Source organism: Danio rerio, chromosome 10 (assembly GCF_049306965.1).
Source record: "Danio rerio strain Tuebingen ecotype United States chromosome 10, GRCz12tu, whole genome shotgun sequence".
NCBI classification, from domain to species: domain Eukaryota; kingdom Metazoa; phylum Chordata; class Actinopteri; order Cypriniformes; family Danionidae; genus Danio; species Danio rerio.
In genome coordinates this window covers 26,691,208-26,708,369 of record NC_133185.1, presented here as the reverse complement: position 1 = coordinate 26,708,369, position 17,162 = coordinate 26,691,208, and the positions used below count along the sequence as shown (strand labels likewise).

Below are 17,162 nucleotides of genomic sequence, written 5' to 3'. Positions count from 1 at the left end.
CACTATGGCCCACAAAAGTGTTCTTGGTGCTTCGTATTACTAATTGAACCACTGATGTCATGTAAAATGTTTTGACAATATTGTTGTTTCCTTTTCTGGACTTCCCAGGACCGTTGCTATCTATGGAGGAGAAGGCTTACAGATTTTATCCAAAATATCTTAATTTGTTCTCTAAAAAAACAAAGGTCAAAGGTTAGTTTGGGTGAACTAACTCCTTAAAAAAATCATCATTGTTTTTAATGTATCCTACAGCCTAGATGAAGGCTTTGAGGTAATGAGGGCTCAGATTGTGCCATCTGTTTTCATGACAGTATTAGAGCAGTTTCCATCCTTATCTTGCCTCCTTTTGGTCACATGATCACTAATCACCATGTTTGTGTTTGTGGTCTCTCCAAGATATCTGTACGGCAGACATGATGGGGTGAACAAACCAGATTGGAGTCTTTATCAGATTACAGACCCTATTAAACAATCTGCACAACAGCAGCGCCGGATGAGTGTGTCATCTGACTATTGATTGTATCTCAACCTTGTGAGAGGTCAATATACAGGGCAAGGTACAGGAGGATTCAAAAACAATGTCACAACTCTGAAAATCTGCATTTAATTAAAGAAACATGATGGGTTATTAATCAATGTAAAGAGTACTTACAAAAGTTTTTCAAAACTTCAGAGCTTCCTTAAATTGACGACAATTAATTTTTTTTAAATTACCCTGTATTTGACAGTCTAATGTGTGTGTGTGTGTTTTTATACACACAACTTTTTGCTTTTGTTATTATTATTAATTATATAATTGGCTTGTTTTGAAACACCTGGTTTCTAGCTAGTTTTTCATTGTAATAGTAAGGCTTTTGCCATACCAGAAACAAACCATCTGTCATACTTTGAAAAAAAAAAAAAAACAGTGACTGGTCAACCTGCTACTTATGATAGTTATGATTTAGTAAAGTGAATTCAGAACACACTGTGCACAAAACAACTAAATAGGCTAGATGACAGCTGGTTACTTGTTGGTTTACAATGGTCAGTAAACTGGCAGACTAGCAGTGAACACTCTCAGAAAAAAAGGTACAGTGAAGGTACAATTTTGTTCCTAGAGGGAACAAAATATATAATTGTACCTTTAAAGGTCCCACACTGTTAGACATTTCTGTAAATTACACAGTTATTTACTGTATTTCACCCAGTGTAATACTGCAAATTCCTTTTACGGTAAATAACTGTATTTACCGTTGCATTATGGGAATTTAGTGTGACGTCGAACAACATATACAGCGATGTACTGTATTTGTAAAAATTCGTGTATTATACTGTATTTTCCACAACTGCTTCAACGCCACCTTGCGGCGATTCGACTACTCTGCACCACATTTTGCCTGAGGACCCTGGAGCAATTCTGGAGGACAATTTATTAGTGTGCCTGAAGAACATACTGGATTTAACAAACTTTACTCTGGTAAGCTGAGGCAGTGTTTCATTTTACAGAATGTTTTGTGGACGAGAATAGAACAAAGTAAAGTATAAAGTTGGCTATTATTATTTTCTCTGGCTTGGCGTTATTTCGCCCATTTGAGAAATATATCATCTATTAAGATGTTACCTTTATTTAATTTATTACATTAACACTACTATTACTTTAAATAAGACTGTTTATGACTATTAGCCATTGTTCTCGTCATATCTTTTTATTTATTTACATAGGAACCGGTGTTGCAGCGGGTTTTGGTTTAGGAGGGAACCAGAGGTATGCAGACAGTTTTGGAGGACACTTAGCACGAGACAACGGTCCGGCAGAGAGTGTTTTCCCCCAGAAGAATATGAATGAAAGACCAACAAATAATCCAGGTAAAAGCGCGTCTGTCTGTGCTGACAACACTCGACATTGATTTGAGCACCTCTATTAGCATTTGTTTGCTCGGCAACATTGGCTGAAGCGATCTTAAAATGGTAATGTTAACTGTTAGCTAAACTGAGCTAAGTTTATACTGAATTGGACTCAAACTCATTTTAACGTGCAACGTTTAACTTATATTGATTTATACTATATATATTAGATGTTGTGAACTTATTTTTCTCTGGTTTAGAGTAACTTATAACGTTAGCTTGAGAAAATAACATCGCGACGTAACCTATAAGAACGTTAACGTAAATCTATAACGTTACAATATGCATAGAGGTAAAGTTGGTTTTATATTCGCACATTCGTTCATTTAGAAGACTCTATACTGTTTACCATGTTACTTTGAATATTCGATCAGAATTAGCATGCCAGTATGACTTGAAATCAACATTAACACTGTTTATTTGACCGTGAGCATGTTGTACTTTGATAGTCATTAGCTGCTAAAATGATTTCGCTATTTAGAGTTTGCAAATAATACTTTTATGAAATTAAATTATTAAGGGGGAAGTCTGAATCTGCTAATATAAAACCAATTTTACCTCTATGCATTATGCTAATAACCACCTTTTTGCTATTTATTGTTTGCTAATTATTTTTTTATCACAACTCTTGACATTTGGTTTAACATAATTGTTACCATTATATTTTTTTCTGTTTAGATATGGCACTGGCACAGCAGCAGGTTTTGTCTGAAGAAACAAACAGCATTTCAGAGGAACATCTTGATCAGCACAGCCTTATGCTTAAAAAATAAGCAAGACCAGTAAGCAACCAAGGTAAACAAATAAAAAAAAAGTTGTGTGGAGGTTGTGGATTGTAGCATGGTATTCTTATCTGTATTTTTGGCTTTTTTATGGTCTCAATATAGAATACTGGGAGCCTGCCTGTGCAAACTGGACCTCATACAACAGTAAGTACTGTACATCTATTTGTTTCTCAATATAGTAACGTTACTTTTAATACAAAATGTGTCACATGTTTAGTTGCTAGCTAAATAAAAAAATCGTTTTCCCTTTTTTATTAAACCATTTAGTAGGTTTTTTTTTCATCTTTGTTTATAATATTTTTGAGCAGATTGAGGTCTGTCATGGGTCAGACATTTCAAAATACAATAATTAGTATTGGGATACATGCATTTGTCTATGTATTAAATGTCTTTTTCCCCATTTCATGTTGCCTTAATATTTTGTAATAAATAAAATAATAAAAATTTTTGTATAAATAATTCCAGAGGATGAAACAAAATGCACAGCAACAACCAGAGTGAGCCAGAAGATAGCAGGAGAAGTACTGAAGAGAATGACAACCATGAACAACAGTGAGTTATCCTTCTTTCACCAGCTAACTGAGAACTTGGATTAGGTGAGACACTCTCAATAGTTTTATCAGTATTCAGTCAGTTTTAGTTTATTAGGAATACATAAAACAAATAGTCTAATCTGTCCTGCAGTGAATCAACCCATCACAAATGCTACAATGTTTTTGTAAAACCTTGTTAGGGAAAAAAATAAACAGGACATTCTGGTTAGTTATCTTTTAAACATGGTAGTGAGCAGGTTATGAGCAGGAGCCAGTTGCTCAGTACCAGCTGAAAACTACCCCAACCTAGCTGCCATGCTTCAAAATAATTAACCAGTATATGATTTATTTTTTTTAAACAAGCTTCTTCTATGCTTATGTTAGTCTGTTTGTCCTTATCCAGAGTTCTTCATAATCCTGGACTGGGCCAAATCCTGACCAGATGCTGTGGTGGTCATGGAGGAGTGAATCCTAAAGGACACACGTGATCAATGAGTTTCCGCATTGATCCAATGGGCCAGCCTGACCACCCGCTGGTGAACTTTCAAGCCTCTGGTGCCTAGACTGCGGCCTTGCACAAGTTTGGCTAGAGGAGAACTGGTCGTGCCCAACTGAGCCTGGTATCTCTCAAGGGATTTTATTCTACACTTTCGTCAGTTGGTGAAGTTTCTTCCATGCCACTGTCGCCACTGGATCGCTTGGCTACGATTGGTGGATCGGTGGATTTGCTCTTCAGTGTTTGGACTTTCAGCAGTGACATTTACTGCTTCAATTCTGAAAACTGGACTGAAGCAGCTTCAATTTACAAGAACTTCTATGTTAAGCTGCTTTGACATTATTGATCTACATTGTAAAAGTGCAATAGAAATAAAGATGTACATTGTAAAAGTGCAATAGAAATAAAGATGAATTGCATTTGAACATGTGAATTCAGACCTTGTTGAGCATTTGACACCAGAACTAGTAATATTTTAAAGTTGGGTTGTTTCTGAGTCGGCTAATAGTTACAAATATTTATTTTTCCAACAATATGCAATTCAGAAGTTTAAATTTTTATTGTACATGTATGTTCTAGTGCTTTGTGTGATTTATTTATTTTTAATGTGTTGATTTTATTGCTTAATGTAATTTTCACACATTTTCCTTAAATGCTTTAAGCATTATTAATGTTTTAAAGAATGGAATATTTTGTAATTGTGTCTGGTTTAATGTCAGTAGTACTTAGTACAATTGGGTTTTTTTTTCTCAACAATATGCAGGTCAGACACTTAAATTAGTTTTGTACATGTATGTTAATGTGCTTTGTCATTTTCAATGTTTTTTTTTTCTTAAAATAAAATATTTTGAATGATTGAAATGTAATGTTTTTACACATTTTTAAGCTTGTTTTAAGCATCTCCAATGTTTTAAATAAAGAGTGTTTATTTTGTTAATATTTTGTAATTGTGTCTTTTTTAGGTCTATAGTATTAAAATAATATTAATAAAATTATATTATAAAATATTTAGGACAAAATTAAAAGGTTTACAGTAGCTAACTGTTAACTTAGGTTTTTACAGTAGTTAACCATTTTCAGACACTACAGTAACATGCTGTAAACGGATTTACAGTTGTATACTGTAAATCTAAAATACAGTAACTTACTGGCAACAGTGTTGCCAGTAAGTTACTGTAAAAACCCTTTGAAATGTCTAACAGTGCATATTGGTCCTTAGGGTACAATTTTGTACTCAAATGGGCTATAAAGGTACAAATGTCCAGATTTAGGTTTGAAAGGTACATTTGTGTACCTTTTATAGCTCATTTGGATACAAAATTGTACTGTAAAGGACCAATTTGGAACCTTTAAAGGTACACTGTTAGACATTTCAAAGGGTTTTTACAGTAACTTACTGGCAACACTGTTGCCAGTAAGTTACTGTATTTTAGATTTACAGTATACAACTGTAAATCCGTTTACAGCATGTTACCGTAGTGTCTGAAAATGGTTAACTACTGTAAAAACCTAAGTTAACAGTTAGCTACTGTAAACCTTTTAATTTTGTCCTAAATATTTTATAATATAATTTTATTAATATTATTTTAATACTATAGACCTAAAAAAGACACAATTACAAAATATTAACAAAATAAACACTCTTTATTTAAAACATTGGAGATGCTTAAAACAAGCTTAAAAATGTGTAAAAACATTACATTTTAATCATTCAAAATATTTTATTTTAAGAAAAAAAACATTGAAAATGACAAAGCACATTAACATACATGTACAAAACTAATTTAAGTGTCTGACCTGCATGTTGTTGAGAAAAAAAAACCCAATTGTACTAAGTACTACTGACATTAAACCAGACACAATTACAAAATATTCCATTCTTTAAAACATTAATAATGCTTAAAGCATTTAAGGAAAATGTGTGAAAATTACATTAAGCAATAAAATCAACACATTAAAAATAAATAAATCACACAAAGCACTAGAACATACATGTACAATAAAAATTTAAACTTCTGAATTGCATATTGTTGGAAAAATAAATATTTGTAACTATAAGCCCACTCAGAAACAACCCAACTTTAAAATATTACTAATTCTGGTGTCAAATGCTCAACAAGGTCTGAATTCACATGTTCAAATGCAATTCATCTTTATTTCTATTGCACTTTTACAATGTAGATCAATGATGTCATAGCAGCTTAACATAGAAGTTCTTGTAAATTGAAGCTGCTTCAGTCCAGTTTTCAGAATTGAAGCAGTAAATGTCACTGCTGAAAGTCCAAATACTGAAGAGCAAATCCACCGATCCACCAATCGTAGCCAAGCGATCCAGTGGCGACAGTGGCATGGAAGAAACTTCACCAACTGACGAAAGTGTAGAATAAAATCCCTTGAGAGATACCAGGCTCAGTTGGGCACGACCAGTTCTCCTCTAGCCAAACTTGTGCAAGGCCGCAGTCTAGGCACCGGAGGCTTGAAAGTTCACCAGCGGGTGGTCAGGCTGGCCCATTGGATCAATGCGGAAACTCACGTGTGTCTTTCAGGATTCACTCCTCCATGACCACCACAGCATCTGGTCAGGATTTGGCCCAGTCCAGGATTATGAAGAACTCTGGATAAGGACAAACAGACTAACATAAGCATAGAAGAAGCTTGTTTAAAAAAAAATAAATCATATACTGGTTAATTATTTTGAAGCATGGCAGCTGGGTTGGGCTAGTTTTCAGCTGGTACTGAGCAACTGGCTCCTGCTCATAACCTGCTCACTACCATGTTTAAAAGATAACTAACCAGAATGTCCTGTTTATTTTTTTCCCTAACAAGGTTTTACAAAAACATTGTAGCATTTGTGATGGGTTGATTCACTGCAGGACAGATTAGACTATTTGTTTTATGTATTCCTAATAAACTAAAACAGACTGAATACTGATACAATTATTGAGAGTGTCTCACCTAATCCAAGTTCTCAGTTAGCTGGTGAAAGAAGGATAACTCACTGTTGTTCATGGTTGTCATTCTCTTCACTACTTCTCCTGCCTTCTTCTGGCTCACTCTGGTTGTTGCTGTGCATTTTGTTTCATCCTCTGGAATTATTTATACAAAAATTTTTATTATTTTATTTATTACAAAATATTTAGGCAACATGAAATAGGGAAAAAGACATTTAATACATAGACAAATGCATGTATCCCAATACTAATTATTGTATTTTGAAATGTCTGACCCATGACAGACCTCAATCTGCTCAAAAATATTATAAACAAAGATGAAAAAAAAACCCTACTAAATGGTTTAATAAAAAAGGGAAAAAGATTTTTTATTTAGCTAGCAACTAAACATGTGACACATTTTGTATTAAAAGTAACGTTACTATATTGAGAAACAAATAGATGTACAGTACTTACTGTTGTATGAGGTCCAGTTTGCACAGGCAGGCTCCCAGTATTCTATATTGAGACCATAAAAAGCCAAAAATACAGATAAGAATACCATGCTGCAATCCACAACCTCCACACAACTTTTTTTTATTTGTTTACCTTGGTTGCTTACTGGTCTTGCTCATTTTTTAAGCATAAGGCTGTGCTGATCAAGATGTTCCTCAGAAATGCTGTTTGTTTCTTCAGACAAAAACTGCTGCTGTGCCAGTGCCATATCTAAACAGAAAAAAATATAATGGTAACAATTATGTTAAACCAAATGTCAAGAGTTGTGATAAAAAAATAATTAGCAAACAATAAATAGCAAAAAGGTGGTTATTAGCATAATGCATAGAGGTAAAGTTGGTTTTATATTAGCAGATTCAGACCTCCCCCTTAATAATTTAATTTCATAAAAGTATTATTTGCAAACTCTAAATAGCGAAATCATTTTAGCAGCTAATGACTATCAAAGTAACGTTACAACATGCTCACGGTCAAATAAACAGTGTTAATGTTGATTTCAAGTCATACTGGCATGCTAATTCTGATCGAATATTCAAAGTAACATGGTAAACAGTATAGAGTCTTCTAAATGAACGAATGTGCGAATATAAAACCAACTTTACCTCTATGCATATTGTATAGATTTACGTTAACGTTCTTATAGGTTACGTCGCGATGTTATTTTCTCAAGCTAACGTTATAAGTTACTCTAAACCAGAGAAAAATAAGTTCACAACATCAAATACAGTATAAATCAATATAAGTTAAACGTTGCACGTTAAAATGAGTTTGAGTCCAATTCAGTATAAACTTAGCTCAGTTTAGCTAACAGTTAACATTACCATTTTAAGATCGCTTCAGCCAATGTTGCCGAGCAAACAAATGCTAATAGAGGTGCTCAAATCAATGTAGAGTGTTGTCAGCACAGACAGACGCGCTTTTACCTGGATTATTTGATGGTCTTTCATTCATTATCTTCTGGGGGAAAACACTCTCTGCCGGACCGTTGTCTTGCGCTAAGTGTCCTCCAAAACTGTCTGCATACCTCTGGTTCCCTCCTAAACCAAAACCCGCTGCAACACCGGTTCCTATGTAAATAAATATAAAGATATGACGAGAACAATGGCTATTAGTCATAAACAGTCTTATTTAAAGTAATAGCAGTGTTAATGTAATGAATTAAATAAAGGTAACATCTTAATAGATGATATATTTCTCAAATGGGCGAAATAACGCCAAGCCAGAGAAAATAATAATAGCCAACTTTATACTTTACTTTGTTCTATTCTCGTCCACAAAACATTCTGTAAAATGAAACAATGCCTCAGCTTACCAGAGTAAAGTTTGTTAAATCCAGTATGTTCTTCAGGCACACTAATAAATTGTCCTCCAGAATTGCTCCAGGGTCCTCAGGCAAAATGTGGTGCAGAGTAGTCGAATCGCCGCAAGGTGGCGTTGAAGCAGTTGTGGAAAATACAGTATAATACACGAATTTTTACAAATACAGTACATCGCTGTATATGTTGTTCGACGTCACACTAAATTCCCATAATGCAACGGTAAATACAGTTATTTACCGTAAAAGGAATTTGCAGTATTACACTGGGTGAAATACAGTAAATAACTGTGTAATTTACAGAAATGTCTAACAGTGTACAATTATATATTTTGTTTCCCTATAGGAACAAAATTGCACCCTCAGCTCATGATAAGATCAAGACACTATATAACACTAATTTAAATGCATTAATACTAAACATTAATAATAAAATACATAAGTTATAAATATAATAAATAAATAAATTGATTGAATTAAATATTTTAATAATTAAAATTTTTTCATATATTTAAATTAAAAAAAATTCTCAAAATCGTTAATAATTTAATTTATAATTGAATTTAATTTTAATCATAAAAAACGTAAATACTGGTCTTTGCTAACTGTTTAAGACCCTATATTATATGGGATGTAGAATAAGAACCATGCAGAGTGTCAGCATCTTCATACAGGTGGTGATGTTGCTGTCTCTTTAAGAATTTGGCTTGTTGAGACGTTATAGTAGTGTTTGTTACTGAGGCGGTCGGTCGAGTATGCTGGCTGTTTACACAGAACTTTACACGCTTTTCAAAGAAAAGTCTATTTTGGAGTCCACACTTTTCAGGTAAGAATGTATTAAAGATGTATTTTCAGTCTCATTTTTTCATGTGAAGCCGTGTTCTGTTGATTTTGTCTGACTCTCGGGTCTCGGCTTTCCCCCGCTTTAAGTGCTCCGGGCTGGCTGGTGTACGTTGGCCTGCTGGATGGAGTTTGCTAAGATGTCTGCAGCTTATTAAAGACGTTAATACAATATGATATCGAAGTCACCGAGGGACATAACGTTATAGACGGTGAGTACTATATGCTGTTAGTTTTCTCGGTGTAAAAGCTCCCTTTATCGCCTACGTTACGTATTCGCGCCTTATATCTTACGTAACTGCTTTATTAATAAGTGTTGCCACGGCGGAATATAATCGCAACCCAGATAGCAAAATACACTCGGGCCAGTTGCGGCTAGATGCCCGATTCCGTCTGCTGTATCGTTACTCGGGCCAGATGCAGCGGCAGAAGCGAGCCGACGCTGTTGTATCCGTGCACCGGAATCGGGTCGTGAGAAATGTGCTGTGTGGCCCGGAGCTGGCGCGACTAAAGTCTTCATATACCTTGATATAAAACCTTTTGTTATTAATACTGGAATTTGTAATTATCGATAACGTTAATGTTTTATATTTTGAGGCCATTTTCTAGCCACGGTTGACCGCGGCTAGAAATGTAATGTAATTTTAGACGGTTATATACACCGCCATTTTGTGAAGAAAAATCACAATTTTGTCACCGGCAAAGCGACTGATTATGTCAACGTGGCTAGTTACAAACGTGGCGTGTGTATGCTTGTACATATCTTCGTTTCAGTGTCTAAGTTAAATTAATGTTGAGGAGTGTCCACAAACTCTCATGTCCAGAATTGTTGGTGCTTTACTATCGTTTAACGTTATAAGTTACTTATGTTAATGTAGAATAATTATTAACATACCACGTTGTATAAATCGACGTTTTAAGTTATACTTTGTTCTTTAATGTAATAATTTGCCTTATCTGTTCTGAAACTGGTAACTTACCTTGAGCTATTTTACCTATTTTATTAATATCTCAAAATAAATAAATAGTTATTGCTTTATCTTATTGCTTTCCAGAAGTTTATGAAGTTTCCAATTGTATTTCAGGACAAGATTGAACAACAGAATGCAGCCTAACAGCATCAGAGCAATGAAGGCATGTCATATGAAAGCATGGCTCAGTACAAGATGTAAGTATGTCTCATTATCTATACCATGGTTTTAATGGCTTACATACTATTTTAAATTTGTAGGTTTTTACTTACAAACAACAATAAATGTACACCCACGTGTTTAAAATTATTTTCTAGGTTTTCATCGAAAGATGAGGGATCAACTGAAGAATGCTATGGACCTGACTCTAAGGTACTCTTTCTAAACTTTCTCCACTTGATTAATATTATTAAATTCTAGCTTTGGATGGATACCTTCATATTTGTTTGTATGCCACATCTTATGTTCCAGGAATTGATTTTCAGCAGTACTTCTCATGTTGCCAGCCTTGTTAAGCGAGACACTTCAAAATTTCGTTGTGCTCAGGTGCGTATGCTGTTTTCTGTTTAGTATATGCTGTGATAAATGCATTTTATAATTCTTGATATTCTTTATATTAGGATGACGCAGTGGGTAGTGCTGTCACCTTACAGCAAGAAGGTCGCTGGTTCGAGCCTCGGCTGGGTCAGTTGGCATTTGTGTAAGGAGTTTGCATATTTATCCAGTGTTCGTGAGGGTTTCCTCCAAGTGCTCCGGTTTCCCCACAAGTCCAAAGACATGCGCTATAGCTGAATTTGGTAAGCTTATTTGTCTGTAGTGTATAAATGTGTATGTGAATAAGTGTGTCTGGATGTTTCGTAATATTGGGTTGCAGCTGGAAGGGCACCTGCTGCATAAAACATATGCTGGATAAGTTGGTGGTTTATTCCACTGTGGCGACCCCAGATTAATAAAGGGACTAAGCCAAAAAGAAATTGAATGAATGAATGAAATTTATATTAGTCTTTTAATCTGTGATACTTTTTTCTGTTTTAATCAGTAAATATTAATTATTTTACTTTCTATGCATGTTGATTTTCTCTTCATCAGTGATAGAGTGACTGATATTAATGTAATTATTGCTTTGTCATTTACAGTGAACCATCTTCACCACATCCAACAGTTCAAGTACAGGAGGATGCCACCGACTGGACAACTGTGTTAACAAGACGAGTCATGGCAGTCTTCAGAGTTGATGGGATTGCGATTGGCCGGGCTAATGATGTGGACGAATATACATTTTTGACATATCCATCTTATTAGAAGAACACCTTGATGTTTCTGCAGTGGAATGTTTTGAATGAACGGTGGACGGTGACAAGCCTCAATCTACTCCAGTTACCAGAGTGATCAACCTTGTTTTTTGTTTCTCTACATGCTCTTGGGATAATCACAATCATCAAGTTTCAGGGCACACTGCTCTCATTCATGCATAAAGCAAATTTTTAAATAACTTGTGGTCCTAATGACTATCAAAGAACATTTTCCAGTTATGAGTGCTTTACATGTCATGTTTATCAAAAGCATAAACACATATTGTGTTACACCAAATTACAACTCCACTTGAGGATGATGAGGAGTAATCTACTGATGTTGAGGAAGAGGCTACTGATGTTTTTGGTTTTCTGCACTGTTGAAGCAATTTATAGAAAAACTTTGCCTTCAATCTGAAATACAGAGAACATTTTGATGACAAATCATTTATTATGACCGAGTATTCTGACTCAAGACAAATACTTTGGACTTTAAAAAGTGAAGTACTTGATGTACCCTGTGTAATGTGTTTATAAATCTTAAACAGTATTCTTGTGGTCTTTGTATTAAGTGTAGATTATATACTGTAGAGTGAGTGAACAATTTTTATTTGTTATCTAAATTGTTCTTTTTACTGTTTTACATGTCTGCTTTATACTTACTGTGTAATTTTATTTCTTGACACATTCAGTTGTGAGTTGTAATGAAATATTTCTACATTAATAAATAAAAATGGACATCTGCGAACCAAAATATTTTTTTTATTTGTGCATGCAGTCACCAAAGGATCAAAATGCCTGGGTCAGTACCCTGAAAATGCTATATAATATAAAAAGGTACATTTTTGTACCTTCGGTGGGGGTACAAAATTGTCCCTTAAAGGGTACAAATGTAGAAGGTACAATTTTGTACCTTTAAATAGAGGTACAAATTTGTACCCTTAAGGGTACCACCCCAGTGACGGGCCATTTGTACCCTAAAAGGTACAATTTTGTACCTTTTTTTCTGAGAGTGAACCAGCATCCAACAAGTCATATTACTAGTCAGACTATTTTTTAGAACAGTTATGATCAGGGCCAGACAGAATCTGCAAATTTTGTAAAGAAAAATCTGTGGATTTGTGAAGAATCATTCTGTGAGTATAGTGACTAAAAACTTAAAACATGAAATAAAAATATACATTATATCTGTTTAACATTATTTCATGTTTACAATGCAATTAAATCAACTTGTTTGGTAAACAAAACAAGTCTTTCACATAATACATCTACTTACTCCCTGGTCCGTTTATATCAAAGTTAATATTTAGCTGCACTATGTTGATGTTTCTTAACATCTAATTTTTTCAAGGTGAGTCGTTAGCCCAATGGTCAACCCCCAAGGACAATTTAGCCTACCCAATACACCTACACCACATGTCTATGGACTTGTTTGGGACTCCACACAGAAATCCCAACTGGGACAGCTGGGTTTAAACCACCACCCTTCTTGCTGTGAGGCAACAGAGCTACCCACTGCGCCACCGTGCCACATCAATAATACATCAATTAAAAGACAAAAAATATTACTTTACAAGCTGTATTGTAAATAAATCATACTGTATAAACATTTGCATATAAGTCAATAATATTACTGGAATTAATGTAAAAACTGAATAAATATATATTCAGAGTCTATGATGGGCTAAAAATAGGTGGAAAACAAATATATGATGATGTCAGGTCAGTCTAAAAAAAGTAATTATTTGTGAACAAATAGATGTGAGGGTGGCATGGTGGCTCAGTGATTAGCTATGTCGCCTCATAGCAAAAAGAATGCTAGTTCGAGTGCCAGCCAGGCCAGTTGGCATTTCTGTGCGGAGTTTGTATGTTGTCCATGTTCGCGTGGGTTTCCCCCACAGTTCAAAGACATGCGCAATAGATGAACTGGGTAAACAAAATTGGCCATATTGTGTTTCCCAGTGATGGGTTGCACCTGAAAGAGCATCTGCTGCGTAAAACATATGTTGGATAAGTTGGTGGTTCATCCCGCTGTGTCGACCTCAGATTAATAAAGGGACTAAGCCGAAAAAGATAATGAATGAATGACTGTATGAGTGTGAATGTAAGAGTGTATGGGTGTCTCCCAGTATTGGGTTGCGGCTGGAAGGGCATCCACATGCATAAAAAATTTGACAAAATTATTGGTAGTTCATCCTGCTGTGGCGACCCCTGATAAATAAGGGACTAAGCTGAATGAAAACGAATGGATGAAAAGATATGATTTAGAGCATGGTTTCTAGCCTAATATTATAATAAATAACTTTGATGATTTTATATATATATATATATATATATATATATATATATATATATATATATATATAAAACCATCAGTCCATAACAGCCACATTATGCATGATATAAATATATTGTAATAGCTGGTTTTTCGCTTGTCTGAGATGGCTTTTTGTGGTAGACCAACATCAAACCAGATTTTGGCTAGTCATGTTGAGCGGTCAAGCTGGGATTGTGATGTTTTTATAATGTTGCTATGGTCAAGTTAGTCATGACAGCCACTTTCTGTGAATAAATGAGAGCTGGTTTGTTGCTTGTCTGTTGTAATTAAGCTCTTAAAATGACAACATATCAGCTAATTACATGTTATATTAGGTTGGTCAAGGTTGTTTTTGGAACCTGGTAGCTTGCAACTAGCTGATCGGTGATGCTCAATAGCTTGTAAAGCTTGTAAACCTTGGACCAGTATTAAACAATCTAGCAGCTTGTCATGTTAAAACTAAAAAAAGAGTTATCCTATCCCTCATAATAAAGGAATCCCTTATTGAGTTTTACATTAGTCTCTGTAGACCTTACTTCTCTTATTCAGTCAGCATAGGATGGCGCTACTTTGTTTTACACATAAGCAACTGCTCTTCTTGAGGCAAACAGAAATTGACATTGGCAGGATCTAAATTCTTACTCCTTTTCTATGAGTTTGTGTTTGTGTGTGTGTGTGTGTGTGTGTGTGTGTGTGTGTGTGTGTGTGTGTGTGTGTGTGTGTTTTGATGCGATAATGGTCACATTTGAAGCTACAGGCTGAAACCCTAATATATTCAACACTGCATCCTCCTCCCGGACACACTTCCCTTCTTTTACAAAATCTGGATCCCTTTCTGTCTCTCTTGCAGCTTTGTGTTGGAGAACAAAGGCAGAGCGTGTGCCACTGAAGAGAGCCTGGCCTGCTGTGCTCTGTGCTGGAATGGAGCCTGTGAGTGAAAACGTCTATAGGTCATATAACAAAATGCCGACATTCTCTCAATGAAAGGGACAGCTGCATGACCACAGCACAAAACAACAATTACCATCATAATAGCACTGTCTTCACACCCAAACACAAGTATAATTCAACACTTTCTGAGTCTGAGTAAAGAATTGCCTACTGAGCTTTTGAGCAGAACTGGATTTGTTTTTTCCATAGTCTTTATTATAAGATTCTCATTCACTGTATCTGCTTCAACAATTTAAGTACTATTACCCAAACCAGAGATGCTCAAACTAGACATCGCAGGCAAAAGTTGGCCCATGCTAACCTTTGATTTGGCGGCCATCCCATCTGAGAAGAAAGGGAGAATGATGGTGAGGTAAAGATTGTCATTTTAAATGTAATGTAATTTTTTTATTTGTTTGTTTTATTGTTAAGCTACAATGAAGTGAACTAAAATTAAATATTTTAATTTGAATGCTGTAATTTAGTTTAAAAAAATATACCAGCATACGGATAGAGGACAATGCAAAGACTTTGGTGAGCAAATCAAGGCAAAGGCAGATTCTGCTTGACCAGTGTATTTAGCGTTGATCTTCACTGTGTTATAAATGTGCCTGTTTATGTTTTAATTCCAATAACTTATCATTAAAACGTTATAATGCATTAGTTAATATGATTCAAAGCAATGTTTTCTATTTATTTTGAAATATTTTGACATAAAATTCATTCATTCATTCATTCATTCATTCATTTTCTTTTCCTAACTAAACTCCAACTGACCCCAATAGTATCTGGATGCAGCCTTTATGATGCAAGCTGAGACTGCATCACTCAGCGATGCAATGTCAGACACAATGCACTCAAATGGAGCTAGTGACATCACTGTGACGGGTAGGGCTAGGGGTGGGGTTAGGTGAGCCCATTAAAAAGCATTGGATGTAGCCCAGATTGCACTACACCAGGTCTGCAGGCAGACCCCTCTCACTGACCCAGCTAAGGCTTAAACCAGCGACCTTCTTGCTGTGAGGCGACAGGACTACCTACTACGCCACTACATCACCTATGACATAAAATAGTTTGGTATATTAATCTTTGGCTCACAGCAATTAATCATATTTAGCTTTTGGCCCTTCATACGAAAAATTTGGGCACCCCTGCCTTAAACCATGTGCAATGAATGTTTTTAACAAAAATTATTTTCTTGTCGGCTTAGTCCCTTTATTAATGCGGGGTCGTCACAGCGGAATGAACCGCCAACTTTTCCAGCACCTTTTTACGCAGCGGATGCCCTTCCAGCCGCAATCCGTCTCTGGGAAACATCTACACACACATTCACACACACACACTCATACACTCCGGAAAATTTAGCCTACCCAGTTCACCTGTAACACATGTCTTTGGACCGTGGGGGAAACCGGAGCACCCGGAGGAAACCCACGCGAATGCAGGGAGAACAAGCAAACTCCACACAGAAATGCCAACTGAGCCGAGGATCAAACCAGCGACCTTCTTGCTGTGAGGTGACAGCACTACCCACTGCGCCACTGCATCACCCTGTTTCGAAATCTTGTTAATCTTATTTAGAGCATTATTTAAGGATTGCAGTGCAACCTACAGTATAATCTGAATTAATTGTCTTTTAAAATCTTTTTACTGTTACACTATATATTTTTTTTGGTTAGCACTGTTGCCGTCCCGGTTTGGCCAGTTGGCACTTCCTGCGTTTGCGTGGGTTTTCTCCGGGTGCTAAAGTTTCACTGCCCAAAGACATGTGCTATAGATGAACTGAATAAACTAAATTAGCCGTAGAGTAAAGTGTGTATGTGTGTGAATTTGTGTATATGTGTGTTTCCCAGTACTGGGTTGGAAGCGCATCTGCTGTGTAAAACATATGCCAGAATAGTTGGTGGTTCATTCCGCGGTGGTAACCTCTGAAATAGAGACTAAGTCAAAGGAAAATTAATGAATGACCTAGCCTTTCTGCTATTTTTTTATATTATATGTGAAATTCTTTATCCACAATCGAACATTTCTTAAATCCTCTCCTTCATTTGCGCATTTTTTATTGAAATTGATTCCTTGCTTAAAGTTATACGTTTATCTAACAACAAAAAATTCTGCAAGTTAATAAAAAATTATGAAAATATAATGCTTCTAGTGAGTTAGTCTTTGATGCTCTCTGTGTTTTTTCTTTAATTTTGTACTTCCCCTTTCTTTATTTTGTTCTCTTTTTTTTCTTTCTATGTCTTATTTGTTACTTATTGTTCTTATCTTGTAACTGTATGTACTTGTATTCCTCTTACAGATTACTTCCTGAGTTACTTTTATTTTATTGTATTTCTTCTTTTCTAAA

At 35.4% G+C, this 17,162-nt stretch overlaps 3 long non-coding RNA genes across 7 annotated transcripts in view; 2 read left to right on the top strand and 1 right to left on the bottom strand.

The window, feature by feature from the left end:
* Positions 1-17,162, top strand: part of LOC141376355 (uncharacterized) — a 974,232-nt gene that overhangs the window by 208,651 nt on the left and 748,419 nt on the right. The window lies entirely within an intron of this gene.
* LOC137490380 (uncharacterized) lies at positions 1,744-4,638 on the top strand. Of its 2 annotated transcripts, none has more exons than XR_011009807.2 (5): positions 1,744-1,848; positions 2,566-2,682; positions 2,775-2,816; positions 3,138-3,224; positions 3,609-4,638. It is a non-coding gene; the product is annotated as an uncharacterized lncRNA (long non-coding RNA). The 2 variants fall into 2 exon arrangements; XR_012386274.1 differs by having other exon boundaries at positions 2,566-2,669; positions 3,609-3,737.
* On the bottom strand, positions 5,327-8,781 carry LOC137490383 (uncharacterized). 2 transcript variants are annotated; one of them, XR_012386012.1, is made up of 6 exons: positions 8,460-8,781; positions 8,071-8,214; positions 7,241-7,357; positions 7,109-7,150; positions 6,657-6,787; positions 5,327-6,315 (listed from the first exon to the last, which is right to left on the bottom strand). It is a non-coding gene; the product is annotated as an uncharacterized lncRNA (long non-coding RNA). The 2 variants fall into 2 exon arrangements; XR_012386011.1 differs by having other exon boundaries at positions 6,701-6,787.